At 49.2% G+C, this 15,500-nt stretch overlaps 1 long non-coding RNA gene across 1 annotated transcript; it reads right to left on the minus strand.

Annotated features, from left to right (window-relative positions):
- Nucleotides 1-2,253: 2,253 nt before the first annotated feature.
- Nucleotides 2,254-6,189, minus strand: LOC138823707 (uncharacterized). Its single transcript, XR_011370885.1, has 4 exons — nucleotides 5,988-6,189; nucleotides 5,157-5,349; nucleotides 4,191-4,427; nucleotides 2,254-2,731 (listed from the first exon to the last, which is right to left on the minus strand). It is a non-coding gene; the product is annotated as an uncharacterized lncRNA (long non-coding RNA).
- Between the last annotated feature and the right edge of the window lie 9,311 nt (nucleotides 6,190-15,500).

Here is a 15,500-nt window from a genome sequence, read left to right on the forward strand (position 1 = left end):
ATGATCCAAATATGTAATTTGTTTTTATGGCACTGTAGAAGGAGCGGACAAAAATCTGCCTTCTCCTACTCTCAGGAGGCTGAGACAAGTTAGCAATGAATGTGTACTTTGGAATTCTGTGTGTGTGTGTGTGTGTGTATACTGTCCTGGGGCTTGAACTCAGGCCTGGGCGCTGTCCCTGAGCTTCTTTTTGCTCAAGGCTAGCACTCTACCACTTGAGCCACACAGCACTACTTCCAGCCTTTCCTGTGTATATGGTTCTGAGGAATCAAACCCAGGGCTTCATACATGCAAGGTGAGTGCTCCCATTCCCAGCCCTATGTATTTTTTCAAAACCCCTTTTTGATTTTCCTCCCAGTTTCTCAGGACTTCATAGAGACTGTGCCACATCATCGTCACAGATCCAGGCGGTGTACATGTCCAGGGCTGAAGGGTCAAACTAAGGGTTTTGTAGAAAACTTGTTACAGTGATCTGTCCAGTCTAGGTGGTTATGAAGTCCTTGGCTTTTTTTTCCCCAGAAATATCCTCTTTGAAGACAAGGAACGGGATCAGTAGATTTTTCCAGGGGCAGTACTTCACACTGGGCACATGTCAGGAGCTGTGAGTATGAGGGGAAAGTCAAGGCTAAAGTCCTCGTGCTTAGAAAACAGCTGCATTTGTTGGGGAGAAAGGACGTGTCTATCTGTGTTTATGTAGCATATGGGAGATGAGAGGTGAGGGAGGGACATCACACAGAATATGCTCCTGTGTAGATCCAACTATCTCAACGCTAGACGTTAGAAAGGAGAAAGTTAACCAAAGAAGGCTCTGTGGATGAGGGAGGCCTTTGGACCAGTGAGATTCAGAGTCTCATTATAAACCGAGAATGTGTTCTTGGTAAAGAGAGAGACACAGCAAACACATTAAAATAGTCCCTCCTTTTGTTACGCATCTCTTCAAGAATCACTGTAACAAGCAGCATGGAGAAGGAGCTGGTGGCTTTAAGGAAGGTGAAGTCAGACTCCCTGCCTCTGTGGGAATAGTTCGGAGCATCTAGGGCCTTGAAAATCAATCACCTTATTTGTGCAAAAGAAAGAGATTTGCGGCGCTTTCAAAATGCACTCCGCTGCGCATACGCCCGTACGTTCACCCGCGCTCCTCTTCCGTGAGACTGTTTTTCACAGGCTGTTCCCACCGCCCAGTCACCAGCTGCCCCAGCAGAACACGGACAGAGGCCACCCGTGTCCCAGCCAAGATGTGTGGGAAGGTGAGCTGGCGGGAGCAGAGCCGTGCAGGGCTCTGCCACGCAGAGCAGTCAACTGCGACTGTCGCTGGACAGCTTGGACACCAAACCCCTGGGGAAAAGCAGCCCAGTGACCCCTAGACCAGGAGAGCGGTGGGTCGATTCGCCCAGGTAGAACTATTCCTCTCGCTCTGTCCCAGTTCAGGGACCATTCCAGGCCTACTTCCATCCTAAACGCGAGGCCGGCTCCAAAGAGCAGGCTGCCGTGGGGCTACTGGGCCTGACTGCTCAGTCTCCCCTTCCCTTGCTTCTTCTCCGGGCGCTCTCTGCCTCAACCCCGGGGCGCTCTCCATGGGAAGCCAGTGGACCTATTCAGACAATAGCATTCACCAGGCCCTACACTGCCATCTCCACAGACGTACAGTGAAGAACAGGGTGTGAGTCTCCCAAAGTTCAAAGCCCAGCTCCATGTACTGTAGATACTCGCGATGTGATCCTGAACAAGGCCTTTCTGGGCCCTGGGAACAATGAGATGGGTATCATGTTAGAACCAACATCCTTGGGTTATTCTGAGCTGGTAAAGCCAACGCCCACCGCAGGAATCAGAAAAAGGCGGTGTGGGCTTATTCCTTGCCCACACATGTGCCAGTGAAAAGCTTCCCCAAACAGGGAGGCCAGGGCAGATCCGGAACAAGAGAGAGAGGCGGGAAGGCTGGCGGCGGGCAGGTTGATGAAGAAGTAAGGGTTGTGCTCTGGATATACAAGTGCGAGTGTGTACATTGTGCTGGTCCTGTTCACACGGGACAGGAGCAAAGGCTTCCATACACAGAGGGTGGACCGTGTACAGTTGCTCAGCTTCTGCTGGTTAGAACCAGTTATGAGGCCGCAATGTCTCCCAAACAGCTGCTATCATAAGCACAAAACCACCCTTCTTTGTATTAATTTTCTTAGTCCACATAAATCATGGAGAACACTGGCATCCATCTCAGATTCTATCATTTGTCACAGAGATGCTCAGGACCAGGGCGCAGTCCCTGAGCTTTTTCTCTTAAGTCTTAATGCTCTGCCACGTGAGCCACAGCTCCACTTTCTCGTTTGGAGATGAGAATCTCACAGACTTTCCTGCCTGAGCTAGCTTTGAACTGCAATCCTCAGATTTCAGCCTCCTGAAATCTGGTAGCTAAGATTACAGGCATGAGCCACCAGCACCAGGCACAATAAAGTATTTTTAAATATGTACATTTGTAGACATGCACTATTGCATACTTAACAGACATGCTATACTACCATGCCTATAGCTTCCATATGCAATGAAAAGCCAAAAACATCAGTGTAAGTCGCTTTTGCAGTGGTGACAGTTGCTTTGTTACACAGTCTTGTTACTGAGCTCACACTGTCTTGTAGGTGTGGGTCTTTTTAGGCCAGCGGTCTGCCTCCGGGTCATCGTAGGGAGCGAAGATCACAGGAGGCCTGGCCATCATGGGCTTCACACTTTGGAAGTCTTTGTCCTGTTTTTATAAGACCATCCACTTAGAATGTTTCCTCCAGGTGGAGACATGTGTACTATGTCAGACTAAAACACAGTCACAGGACTAAGCACTTGAAATACCGAGAATGGGTTTTTTTTTCAATTATACCTGGAGTATCAAAATGTCCACGCCTCTTTCTAATATATCATTCAAAACGAAGAAATACCGACTCAATGTATTGAGCCAGAGAAGTGATCCGGAAGCCTTCTTTCTTCCTCTGAAGTCACGTCCCACTGTGCAACCTCCACACAGCAGCCCACGCCCTGGGCCAAAGACAGCTAGTCTTTGTTCACTCTTTCTTTTTTTTTTTTTGGGTCCGGTTGTGGGGCCTGAACTCTGGGCCTGGGTGCTGTCCCTCAGCTCTTCAGCTCAAGGCTAGCGCTCTACCACTTGAGTCACAGCGCCACTTCCGGCTTTTTTCTTTTTGCTTATGCAGTGCTGAGGAATCGAACCCAGGGCCTCATGCATGCAAGGCAAGCGCTCTACCACTGAGCCACCTTCCCAACCCTCGCTTGCTTGCTTGCTTGCTTGCTTGCTTGCTTGCTTGCTTGCTTGCTTGCTTGCTTGCTTGCTTCTTTCCTTCCTTCCTTCCTTCCTTTCTTTTTTCTTTCTTTCTTCCTTTCTTTTTTGCCTTCCTGCCTTCTTTCTTTTTTTTTTTTTTTTTTTGGGTCCGGTCGTGGGGCCTGAACTCTGGGCCTGGGTGCTGTCCCTCAGCTCTTCAGCTCAAGGCTAGCACTCTACCACTTGAGCCACAGCGCCACTTCCGGCTTTTTTCTGTTTGCTTATGTGGTGCTGAGGAATCGAACCCAGGGCCTCGAGCATGCAAGGCAAGCGTTCTACCGCTGAGCCACCTTCCCAGCCCCTGCCTTCTTTCTTTTATATTTCTTTCTTTCTTTTTTTCCTTCTTTCTTTCTTTTTTGGTCATGGGGTTTGAATTCAGGCACTGGGCTGTCCCTGAGCTCTTTTGCTTAAGGCGAATGCTCTACCACTTTACTTTGAACCACAGTTTCGCTTCATCACCATTTTTTTAAATTAGTCTTAGGCCTTCAACACAGGACTAGCACGTGAGCCACAGCACCAATTCTGGCTTTTTCTTTTTATGTGGTTCTGAGGAATTGAACCCAGGGCTTCATGCATGCTAGGCAAGCACGCTACCACTGAGCCACCTTCCCCGCCCCAACACAGGAAGCTTTTAATCACATGCTCTCGGTAAGATTTGGTACTGCCAGAAATGCTGATGTGACCAATTACACTTTATCAGTATAATTCCATTTCTCAATGGAACTGGTCTGTAACTGGACAGGCCTTCAGGGACAACACAGATATCAATCAATGCATAGCTTGAAAACACTGCAGGGTTATTTGGCAAGGATAGCTTTGATGTTGGGTTATAGTCTTAGTAGCAAATCACTGAGTGTTTGTAAAAAAGAAGCCTCACCTCTAATTTGTAGCTCAGGGGCCCCACGCTCGGCAGGTGGACAGCCAAGGTGCCTCTCTTCAGACTTTGATTTGCAGAGAAAAATGGCTCTTCAGACTCCTGGTGATATTTTTGGAGCATGAAGCTGATGGAAACTTGGGTTCACCCAGCAGGTTAATGATTGAAATCATTAAATGGGCTCCATCGGTCTTCCTTCCCATGAGAACATCAGTCATTTGACTTCTAAAAATGAACACACTAGGAAAAAAAGAAGTTGGGATGAGAGAGAGTGTAAGTAGCTTGCACACTCAGGAAACGGAAGCTCATGTTCTGACTATTTTACACAAGTTCATGCTCTAACTGCTTCACATAACGGTGCGGAGGAGTCTTCTTTGATTTAGCAATAGACCTGCTAGATTTTCCTATTTTGCACTTCCAGAAGAGAACAGGAAGCAGAAGATACAATGCAAACAGGTATTTAAAGAGAAGTTAATGACAAGAACAGAACCATTTTAGGCCAGAAACCATCACTGTCATCCTAGCAACTCAGGAGCTGAGATCTGAAGATTGTGATCCAAAGCCAGCCTGGGCAGAAAAGTCCATGAGACTCTTATCGCCAACTAAACAGCAAAAGTCCAGAAGTGAAGCTGTGGCTCAAGTGGTAGAGTATTAGCTTTGAGCACAGAAACTCAAGACAGTGTCCAGGCCCTGCGTTCAAACCCTAGGACTGGCTGAAGAAGAAGGAGAAGGAAAAGAGGAAGAAGGAGGAGGAGAAGGAGGAAGACAACAATTTTGGCAGGGTTAGGAGAAAATAATAGAGTAGGCAATGCGCTTGGGGCTAGCAACTTGGGAAAGCTACCCACGATTACACTCCTAAGCAGGAAGATAGACTGCTTGCCAGAGCCCAACAGGACTGACAATACAGGCAGGATAACCCCACTGGACTAGGGCAGCTGGTAGAAAACACACAGCCACGCCAGCTACTACCTGAGGGAGGGAGCTGCGAAGGCATGGAAGGAACTTCAGCCTCTCCTCCTTCCCCTCCTCCAGGTCCTTCCTGCTGGGTCTCCTACTGGATGAATCCCTCAGAGCCAAAAGGCAAGGGGGCGTGGCTGATAGGGTCCTCAGGGTTTGGCCTTCTGGGCCCAGGGCAGGGTGGAGAGTGGTGCAGGAACACATCCTAAGCGGGGAGGGCAGGAAAGAAAAACAAAAGAGAAGACGCCAGCCCTGGCCGGTCTGGTTGCATCTGTGCACCCACGGTTCTCCTTTACCTCCATGAGGAGCTCGTACCTCCCAACACAAGGAGACAGAACACCCATGTTCCCACACTGCCTCTTGACAGACTAATCAATACAACTCACTTCAGCTGTGACATTTAAAATAGCAGGAGGCCGGGAACGTGGCTCAGTGGTAGAGTGCTCGCTTAGCATCCATGAAGCCCTGGGTTTGATTCCTCAGTACCACATACACAGAAAAGGCCACAAGTAGCGCTGTGGCTCAAGTGGTAGAACACTAGCCTTGAGCGAAAAGAAGCTCAAGGACAGTGCCCAGGCCCTGAGTTCAAGCTCCAAGACTGGCAAAACAAAGATAAAATAAAATAGCAGGGAGATTTAGAAATTGATTACAATTCCTACCAGAGTTCCAGCTGGCTCTTTTTCCAAAAAGGAAAAGGACATAGTGATCCTCAAATTCATATGGAAACACACAGAACTCAAAGGTATGAGAAAGAGCAGGTCTTCACGTTTTAAGTCAGGACAGGATGGCACAGGAATGGCAGACGTGAAAGTCAATAGGACAGAGGTCAACGACAACACTCACATCCACTTGCTCTCCAGAAGAATGGGAAAGGCTTTCACACGACGGCTGGTCATCCACGTGAAACCAAGAATGAAGTAATGCACAGCTCTGCCTTATGGCAGCTAAGATGAACTACATGAACCAAAAGCAGGAGACTAACAGCAACAATCACAGGAGTCTTAGGAGAGAACGTAGTTGTAAATCTTTGTGACTGCAGATTCTTGGCTCTGACCCTGCAAATACAGCAACCAAAGGAAAAGCAGGTAAATTGGCTTGGATTTCATCAGGAGCTCTGTATGTCAAAGTCACCAAAGACTACTCAAGAAAGGGGAGACGATACTTTCAGATCCTTGTCAAGCGTTTCAATTCTAGCAAGGGTTTAGTATACAAAACACATAAAGAACTCCAAAGGTACAGCAATAAACAGGAACCCCAATCACAAAGGGGCAACGGATTTAAGTAGGCAGGGATCTTAGAAGAGGCGCTATGGCAGGGGCCACAGCTGGTAAGCTATGGTCTCCTCTCCTGCACACAGGCCACCCCGTCCCTCTAGCGGGAGCCAGAATGACGGAGCGGCAGGTGGATGACACGCACAGTGTGAACCAAGCTGTACACCACCTTCCTGTGCAGCTCCTCAGTGAACAATCTCCCCGTCTGCGCCAGCTCCACACCTCTCCTCGAGACCAGCTTTTTCCTCCTTAATCTCCCATTATTCCTCTGTTTCTGTAAGAAGCCGATCGATGCATTAGCCACCACCATGAGCAAGTTCGGCTTCCTGCATCCTGCCAACTGGTCCCCCCTGCAGACTGGACACCACGCACAGGGGCGTCCCTTGACTCTGCCTGAGGCCGCAGCCGTCTGCCTCTCCTGCACACCAGAAAGGGCCCCGGGGGTCCCGGGGGCGTCTTTATGCCGTTTGTTTACTGGGGTCCAAGAGCGGCTTTAGGTGGAAGTCGAGAGAGAGAGGCCGCAGCCTGCCCAGCCCATCCAGGGAGCGCCTGTGTTACCTGACCAGGTGCTTACCGCGGGGCTTTCCAGACCTCCTGCTCTTCCGTGTCACTTAACATTGGAATGCTTCCGCACCTGTCCATCACGTGAACATGAGGCATGAATACCATCTGGGTGGGTGATTCAGGACAGGAAGGTCATTAGTACCCTATGCCATAGGGAGAGAGTCGCTTGGTGTTTAATGGAGCTGGGTAGGAAGCCAAGTTCTCCAAGCAGGCAAGGAGTCAGGAGAGGGGAGCCGGCCTTGGGAAGCCCCCAAGATCCCACAGGGGCTTCCTGGCAGCGGCGGCGGCCGCAGCTTCACGCCGTCTCCTGTCTGTCACAGATCGTTCAGGAACGCCAGCTGTGCCGGGGCAGTCGTAGCCCCAGTGGCGGGTATGGGAAACCTTGCAGTCACTGGGCCCAGGCAGAGCTGAGTGATCCCAGCAGCACACCTCAATGTGTCCTCAACCAGAGGAGGCCCACGAGTCCCAGGCCTCCTCGTTCATGACACGAGGTACCAGGGAAGCACTTACCGCGCACCTCTGAGGACCTCTGACTGCCCAGATGCTAGCTGTCCACAGAAGCTGCACTTGGCAGGTCTCCCCGCATCCGGGGAACTGCTGTCACCAAGGCCACCCAACCACGTGACCACCACTGTCCTGACCACGAGGGCCCAGGGGAACACCTCCTAGTTGCCTGTGGATCTGATCACGGAGGCCAGAAGCTCGATGGCCGGGTGGACTTGTCCTCTTCGCTGCGCACTGTGCACACACCTGTAATCCCAGCTACTCAATGATCTCAGATTGAAGTCAGCCTGCAGAAATGAGGCTCTTATCTTCAATTGACCAACAAAAAGCTAGAAGTGGAGGCATGACACAAGTGGTAGAGCACCAGCCTTGAGCAAAAAAAGCCAAGAGAGAGTGTGCAGCTCTGAGTTCAAGTCCTTCCCACCACACACACACACACACACACACACACACACACACACACACACACACACACACACACACACACACACACACACACACACACACACACACCAACCACAAGAGGTAGCCTTCCAGGAAACAAAATAAGTCAAAGACAGTTCACAGTGAACCTAAAGGAGAAACTAAAATACCCAACACACATTTCAATCTATTTAAAAATGCCCTTGTCTCTCACAGCTGCGTAGAAGTTCGTCATATGGACATACTTGACTCGAATGAACACACTTGACTGTGTTTGCAGCACACAGTTCAAGGACAGCTAGCTCATCCACCTTTACCACCACCAATTCCAAGCTCTACCATTACCCCAAAGAGAAGTTCTGCACCCACCAACCAGTATCTCCCTGTTCTCCCTCCCCTAATCCCTAAAGTACGCCATCCTACTTTGTGTCCATGAATTTGATTATTCTAGGCACTTCCTCAGCGTGGAAGGACACGTCTGAGCTTGTGTGAAGCGTCTGCGCATCGCCACTTCTTGACAAGCTATTTGTGGCTTATTTCACCCGCTCACTCAATCAAAGCCTGGCCTTGTCGGAGCATGTAGCAGAATTCTGTTCCTTTTTAAAGGATTATGGATTCGGGACCTTTTGCACCAGTGTTCACATACTGGACCATAGAAGTGCGATTACTGGGTGAAGGTCGTCTGCGTTAGAAGTTTACGTCCACTCTGAATGACACACACATTGTCCACCCATTGACGGGTGTCGGCCCGTGGCACCACACGGCGGTGAATGGGAATCCCTCCTAAGCCCTTCCTCTCCTCCTAAGTCCTACCTCTCCTCTGGCTTTTCACTGCTCACCAGTCTGACAGATTTTTGCTAATATGGGTCTCATGAGTGAGCCTCCAGCTGACAGTTAAGACTGCGAACAGGAGGTGTTTCCAGCATTACATGTCTACTAAACACCATAGAATATTTAAAGCGAATTAAAAGTGTTCAATGAAATCCCCCCTCGTGAACTCAGACCATAAATCTCTCATGAATGGCTGGTGCTCCTCTGGGTCCTGCCTTCCTATTTCTGAACTCTACCGCAGGGTCTTCGCTTGGCTGCTGACCTTGTCCCTGGGGAATCTGTCAACAGGTGTCAGTGCCATCTTGGTGGCCACCACCAAGATCTCTCTTCCAGATGACCAGCCACCCTCAGGGAGAAGCTTCTGCTCCTTCCTTCCTAGGGTCCCTCACGCCCATTTCAGTTTCTGACCTGCAAACAGGGTGCACCAGTTAACCGGTGCCAGAGCTGACAACAGCTCAGGAGAGAGGAGGGACTGGGCAGCAGCTCCCCTAATCTCCTCCATCACCGGCGTAGACACTGCTGGTCTGACCAGGGGTTTACCCTCTCTTATCCATAAACTGGATAAGAGACTAGATTAGCAAACGAGCTCACAACTCGTTCCAAACCTGGGTGTGAACTGAGTTGCCAGCACTGGTCACAGGTCACACGTTTGCATGTCTACACCGCAGGGACAGGCAGCCCTGGCACGCTGCACACTCGCAGTTCACACGGAACTTCCTCATAGCCTGCCTGAGAAGCTGTGCTCAGGAAATCACGCAGAGCAAGCCCAGGTGCAGGCAGCCCAGGGCCGGCTGAATCCAGACCCCAGCTCCCGACCCCGCTGACTGCCTAGCTGCATGTGGGGAAGTTGCTGAAAAACGCCCGCTGCCATTTCCAGGGGCTCTGAGGGAAACCACGTCTCACACACACAATGATCACAACGCTGTCGATTTGCTCAGAATTCTCCGGAAGCGCAGGAGGCATGCCCGCCGCAGCGCGGACATGTGGACAGGCCTGTGAACACCGGACCGTTCCAGCCAGGTGGATGTTTTTTCCCAACAATTGATTAATGTATTTATGTGACCCAAAGCAATTCCTGCCTGCATGGAGTTTACACTCTCCTGGAAGGACAAACAGCAAACACAGAGAGAAGAAAGAAACAACTTCAGGCTCTGAGAAGGAGCACGAAACCACTCCACCACTCAAGCCAGGCTCCTCTTCTGGCCTTGTTAATCTGGTTTCTGAGGTAAACTTTGGAGATGCCATCAGCCCCTTGAAGTTAAATCCAACACAGGCACCAGAGATGAAAGACGGAATGGATTGGTCCGGGGCTGTCCCTCCCCAAGCTCCCAGGAAAGCACTACGACCTTGTGCTGATGACACCAAGACTGTGGCTGGAATTTCCTAAGTCCTAACCATTCCCACAGAAAACACTGCCGCCCGCTACCTCCTACGGCTTGGGTCTCGGCCCGCGGATCACCCAGCAGGCGATTCCTCCCACCTGGACGCTGATCAGGGAAGAGAGGATTGCAGGGAAAGATAGGAGTAAAGCCTCCAGGGGCCGCCCACACGCCGTGGCACCCGGGCCTGAGATTTTCTCTGTGTTTCCACACCAGGGCGGGCGGTGTGTGGATGGTCTCGATGGCCGGTGAGCGTTAAATTCCACGACTGAACTTTTCCTGGGGGAATTCTGTACTGGAAGATCTGACCGCCCGTTACACTGGACGGACGCAGTGAGCCGGGCATCGGAGCGGATAGCTGCTGGAAGGCAATCAACTGGACAGAGATCAAAGTCCCACGAGGAGAGGGACAGATCTCCCGGGGGCTGGAAGGACCAGCGATCAGGACAGATGACTACAGATCACCACACTGCTCCTCTGAGACCCCGCGTCCTCCGCAGAGGCGCGGTGGGGGGGGAGGTCCTGGGGTGGGGTGGGGTTGTCACTAATGGCCTGGCCACTTCAGCCCCCTGTCACCCGGGTAACGGGACAACCTTCATGTGGCCACTAAGGAAGGTTCCACTACCCAAGCCAGGGCGGTGACGTGCTCAGAGCGGCCCTTCTGTATCTTCTGAGCCGAAAAGGAATCATTCGTGACAGCAGTCACCTTTCTGTGGGAGAGAATTCCAGAACACGTTGCTCCTCATCCTAGCTGGGTGGCCACAGATCTGTGCAGTGGCCCCGCGTCAGTGACAAGGGCCGTCGGTGTGTCCTCGGCCTGGGGAGCCTCTAACATGGAGGCTGGTCCCGCCACGTTAGGACGGAATACTCACACGGGCACAGCCGGGCAGCACAGCCTGACTTGGTATTTCTCACAGATCCATGGTTCCGTGCCCCCCTTTTCTGTTTGTCTTCTTCTGTTTTCCTGGAGCAGGAAAGACGGCCTTGAGCAGGATCAGCAAGCACTCTTTGCACTGATCCACATGGCCAGTGCACCTTCTTAATCACACACACACACACACACACACACACACACACACACACACACACACACACACAGATAAAGTCTACTCCTGAGGGATGACTCACACAGACGAGGTGGGAAAATTCTAGACTCCTCTCCTGCTCTAGACCTGGGTGGCCATTTCTCCCAGGGCTTCTGGAGATCGTGGGGAGGAGTTGAAGCTCTGAGTCTGCAGGCCAGAGCGCTGAGTCTGGGAAGGACCTTTCCGTGGACAGAAGAGGGGACCTGGTCAGCTTTCGCTCGCCTCTGAGAATGCGTGTAATCCTCTCCCTTGCTCTTTTCACTATTTTGGTTGTTGTTGTTTCTAGTTCACACATAGCCACTGCAGACTCCCGGAGAACAGTGTGATATTTCTACATGCAGCAATCACGTCAGGGTAACTAGTGGCTGCATCACTCCAAACATGGGCTTTTCCTTGTGTCTGGAACATTCCAGATCCTCTGGATGGCTATTTAGAAATACATAGTTACATGTTGTCACTGTGCTAAGATCACTGGAAAGTGAGCCCCCTATCTAACTGCACCTGCGTTCCTACCAGCCTTCCCTCTGCCCCATCCCCCACACCCTTCCCAGCTTCTGGAACCCACTATTGGAGAATGTTTCAAAGCATGTATTAAACACATACACACACACACACACACACACACACACACACACACACACACACACACACACACACCATGTTCTCTTAAAATTAGAATCATAGCATATACACCATTCTGTCATATGTTTGTGTGTTTTGTAATTTATTTGGGAAGGACTAGAATGTAGATGTTCCATTCTTTTTCAACCACTGGATATGTTTTGTATGAATTGTCTAATTAATCCAACAGCTTTTTCTCGGCTGTTTGCTTTTTAAACAGAACTCCACGTCAGCTGGCAGCCGTTCAAGGCTCTCCCCAGACCGTGGGTGACCTGGCCCGCAGGGCGTCTGAGGACACAGGCTCTGACCTGCTTGGGGGGGACTGGTGCTCCCAGGGGAAAGGCCTTCGTAGGGCTTGCTCTCCCCTGATTTCTGTTTTCTTTCCTTCTTTTTATTTCTCTTCGCTTCTCTTCTTTGATGGGCGTTGGGTTTGAATTCCAGGCCCCGTTAGACTTGCTAGAAAGGTGCTCTCTAACGTAAGTTCTGCCTCCTTCCACCTTCAGCTTTGTTATTGTGTGCAGGGGCTCAGTTTGCCCTGGGCCTGCTGTTGGCACTCTCTGCTTAGGTAGATGATGGGTGGGTACCACCCTGCCCAGCTTTCATTGGTTGAGACGCAGAGAGCTTCACGAACTTTTGCCAGATAAGTCTCCAAGCACAGTTCTTCCCACCGCAGCCTCCTGAGCAGCTGGGATCAGCAGACTGAGCCCTGCACCTGGCTTCCTGCACAGACCTCCAGTGAAGACCAGTGGGCAGAGCCCCGTGAAGCCTTTACCTCCCAACTCAATTTTACAGCTATTGCAAAACGGCTCTTCCAAAATCTCACAGCCATAACCTTTCACCGCCCTGGGGCCATTTCCAAATTCTCTGCCACGTCGACTCGTTACCAAACCTTTTCATCAGTTGGGTGGTTTTGAAATCTTCTCTTGGCATGTCGATTCACCCTCTCTTCTTGTGTGGGATAGAAGAGTGGCCCCGCGATCAACACTCCACACAAGCAACATAGTTTTTTTCAATAACGAGCAGAATCTGAATGTTTTCCTTACATTGGACAGCTGTATTTCTTTTTATTTCTTTTCTGCGGTTAGTTTAAAAGAGATCATAATAATTTATAAGTGGTGTGCATTTGCATAAACTAATTTTGAAACAGCAGCTATGGTAAATGTTCCTATTACTTCTAGTTTATTTTTAGTGGATTTTCTGGGAATGGAACTGTATTGCCTAAAAATAATAATTTTACCTTCTCTATTCCAAGGCCTCCCTCTCTTAGTCTAGCTTGTCAATAATTCATTCAATAAGTAATTGTTCCTACTCTGAGCCAGGCACTGAGTGCATTTAATAGTGCTAGGTACCATTTTCAGAAATGTGCTCACGTACCAGTTCAACCTGTCTTTTTGAGTTAGCTGTCATAGAAAAACTGGGTTCTTGTGTTTGGACAATAAATGTAATTCTGGTATGTGCTTGGAAATATACATTGTTTTGCCAGCTGAAGTATATTGATGCACATCTATTTTACTACAAGATCCTTTACCAAAAGGGATGCTTACTTAATTTTTTGGAGGGGGCATTATTTGAGACAGGGTCTCACTACAGCCCAGCCTGTTCTTGAACTTGTGATCCTTCCGCCTCAGCCCCATGAGTGCTGGGATTATAGGCTGCACCTCCATGCCCAACTGGGTATATAACCCTGTTAAATACATATAAGCATTAGGTTGATTGAAATGTTTTTAACCTGTTCCTCTGAGTGATTTTTTCTGAGTCCCACCACCATAGAGCTGTTCATGAAATGATGGTTAGTGGTCCAGCCTCAGTTCAGGGACAAATCTTTTATGAATCCCACAGCTCCCAGCACAAACTAAGACTGATACTTTCCACTTTATCTTGCATAATAGATTATACATTCAGATGTTAAGGTGAAAGCAAACATACCAAGATACTCTAATCAGAACCCTGTGGTTCCTACTCCTAGACACTTGCTGTATAAATAAACAGGGAGCAAAGGTCCAATGCTGGCCAGACACAAAGATCCAGTGTCAAGTCAATGTGTAACAAAGAAAAGCAGTTCCAGTGGTAACAAGAATACACAAGATTTGTTGTTCAAACACACACACACACACACACACACACACAAAGCAAAACCAAGGAGAAAATCTAGTTATATATGCATATTTGTATATGTTGAATAGCTAGGTGGTGTATGTATAAATTGTGTTTTATAGAACAAAACTAAATGGCTGGGAAGGTGGCTCAGTGGTAGAGCGCTTGCCTTGCATGCATGAGGCCCTGAGTTCGATTCCTCAGCACCCCATAAGCAAAAAGAAAAAAAGCTGGAAGTGGCACTGTGGCTCAAGTGGTAGAGCGCTCGCCTTGAGCTGAAGAACTGAGGGACAGCGCCCAGGCCCAGGGTTCAGGCCCCACGACCAGACCCAAAAAATAAATAAATAAATAAAAAATAAAACAAAACTAAGAAGGCAAGAAAGCAGTGGCATAACATGCTGGCAATGAGTTATGACAGTAAAGTTACATATGTGCCTTCACACATTAGTATTTTCAATTTTTCTGCAATGAATCTGTATTACTTTCATAAAACAGAAACACAAAACACAAGATTTTTTTAAGTTAAACCAACTCTCAGTGGGAACAGAATCAGCGTACACTTAAAACAAGCTTAACATGCATGTCTTCTGCTGACAGAGATGTGGTGATAATCCTTCAGCAACCTGTCTGGTGTAGGGCAGACGTGGGATGAGAGAGGGGCTGAGAAACCTGCGTTAGCTGGTGCTCCGGGCATCGATGATGTCCCAGCCATGCGGGCAGGAGCAGACGCGGTGGCGTTTGGTGGCTGAGCTGAACACAGTGGCTTCACCACTTGTTCACTTTATTTTTAAGAGGGTATCCTCGCACCCCTGACCTATCTCACCCTGCAACTCGGAGTCCATCAGCCATGAAAAGCAAGCGTCACACTGATCACAGAAGGCCTGAGAATGATTAAAAACAAAAGGAAGATAAAACAAAGGTTTCCAAATCCTGGATGATATTTCTGGCTTTGGATGGCAAGATGTGCAAACCGATTGCCCAGTTAGACAGGGCGGGATTGGAATGATGCAAAAGCAAGCGGGGAGCCGCCAAAGTAGAGTGAGCAGGGGCTGGGAAGGTGGCTCGGGGTAGAGCACTCGCCTCGCGTGCATGAGGCCCTGGGTTCGATTCCTCAGCACCACATACACAGAACAAGCCAGAAGTGGCCCTGTGGCTCAAGTGGTAGAGTGCTATCCTTGAGCAAAAGAAGCTCAAGGACAGTGCCCAGGTCCTGAGTTCAAGCCCCAGGACTGACAAAAAAAAAAAGAGTGAAAAGGAGAAAGGGAAGAAAGAAAAGGAAGAGAAGGGCTGTGGGTGAAAACCGGCTTTCCTGGTCAGAAAGAACAGGAATTAGTCTGACACTGGGCACACAGGTAGCAGACTTTTCCTCTCTTGAAGTGATGGGTGAGATTTTTTTAAAGTATTAATTATTATTAATAATAATATTTATTAATTGTAATAATTATAAAAATAAAATTAGTTAATTAATAATAATAAACCAGGCATAAACTGCGTAAAACATCTGTTCCTAGGGAGGAGTTACACATGGGCCAGAGTGCAGAATAATCTGGCTATTGCCTGTCACTTGCTCAGAGAACTGACCAA

The sequence above is a fragment of the Dipodomys merriami genome, unplaced genomic scaffold (assembly GCF_024711535.1).
Source record: "Dipodomys merriami isolate MVZ:Mamm:240054 unplaced genomic scaffold, mDipMer1.0.p SCAF_122, whole genome shotgun sequence".
In the NCBI taxonomy this organism is placed as follows: Eukaryota; Metazoa; Chordata; class Mammalia; order Rodentia; family Heteromyidae; genus Dipodomys; species Dipodomys merriami.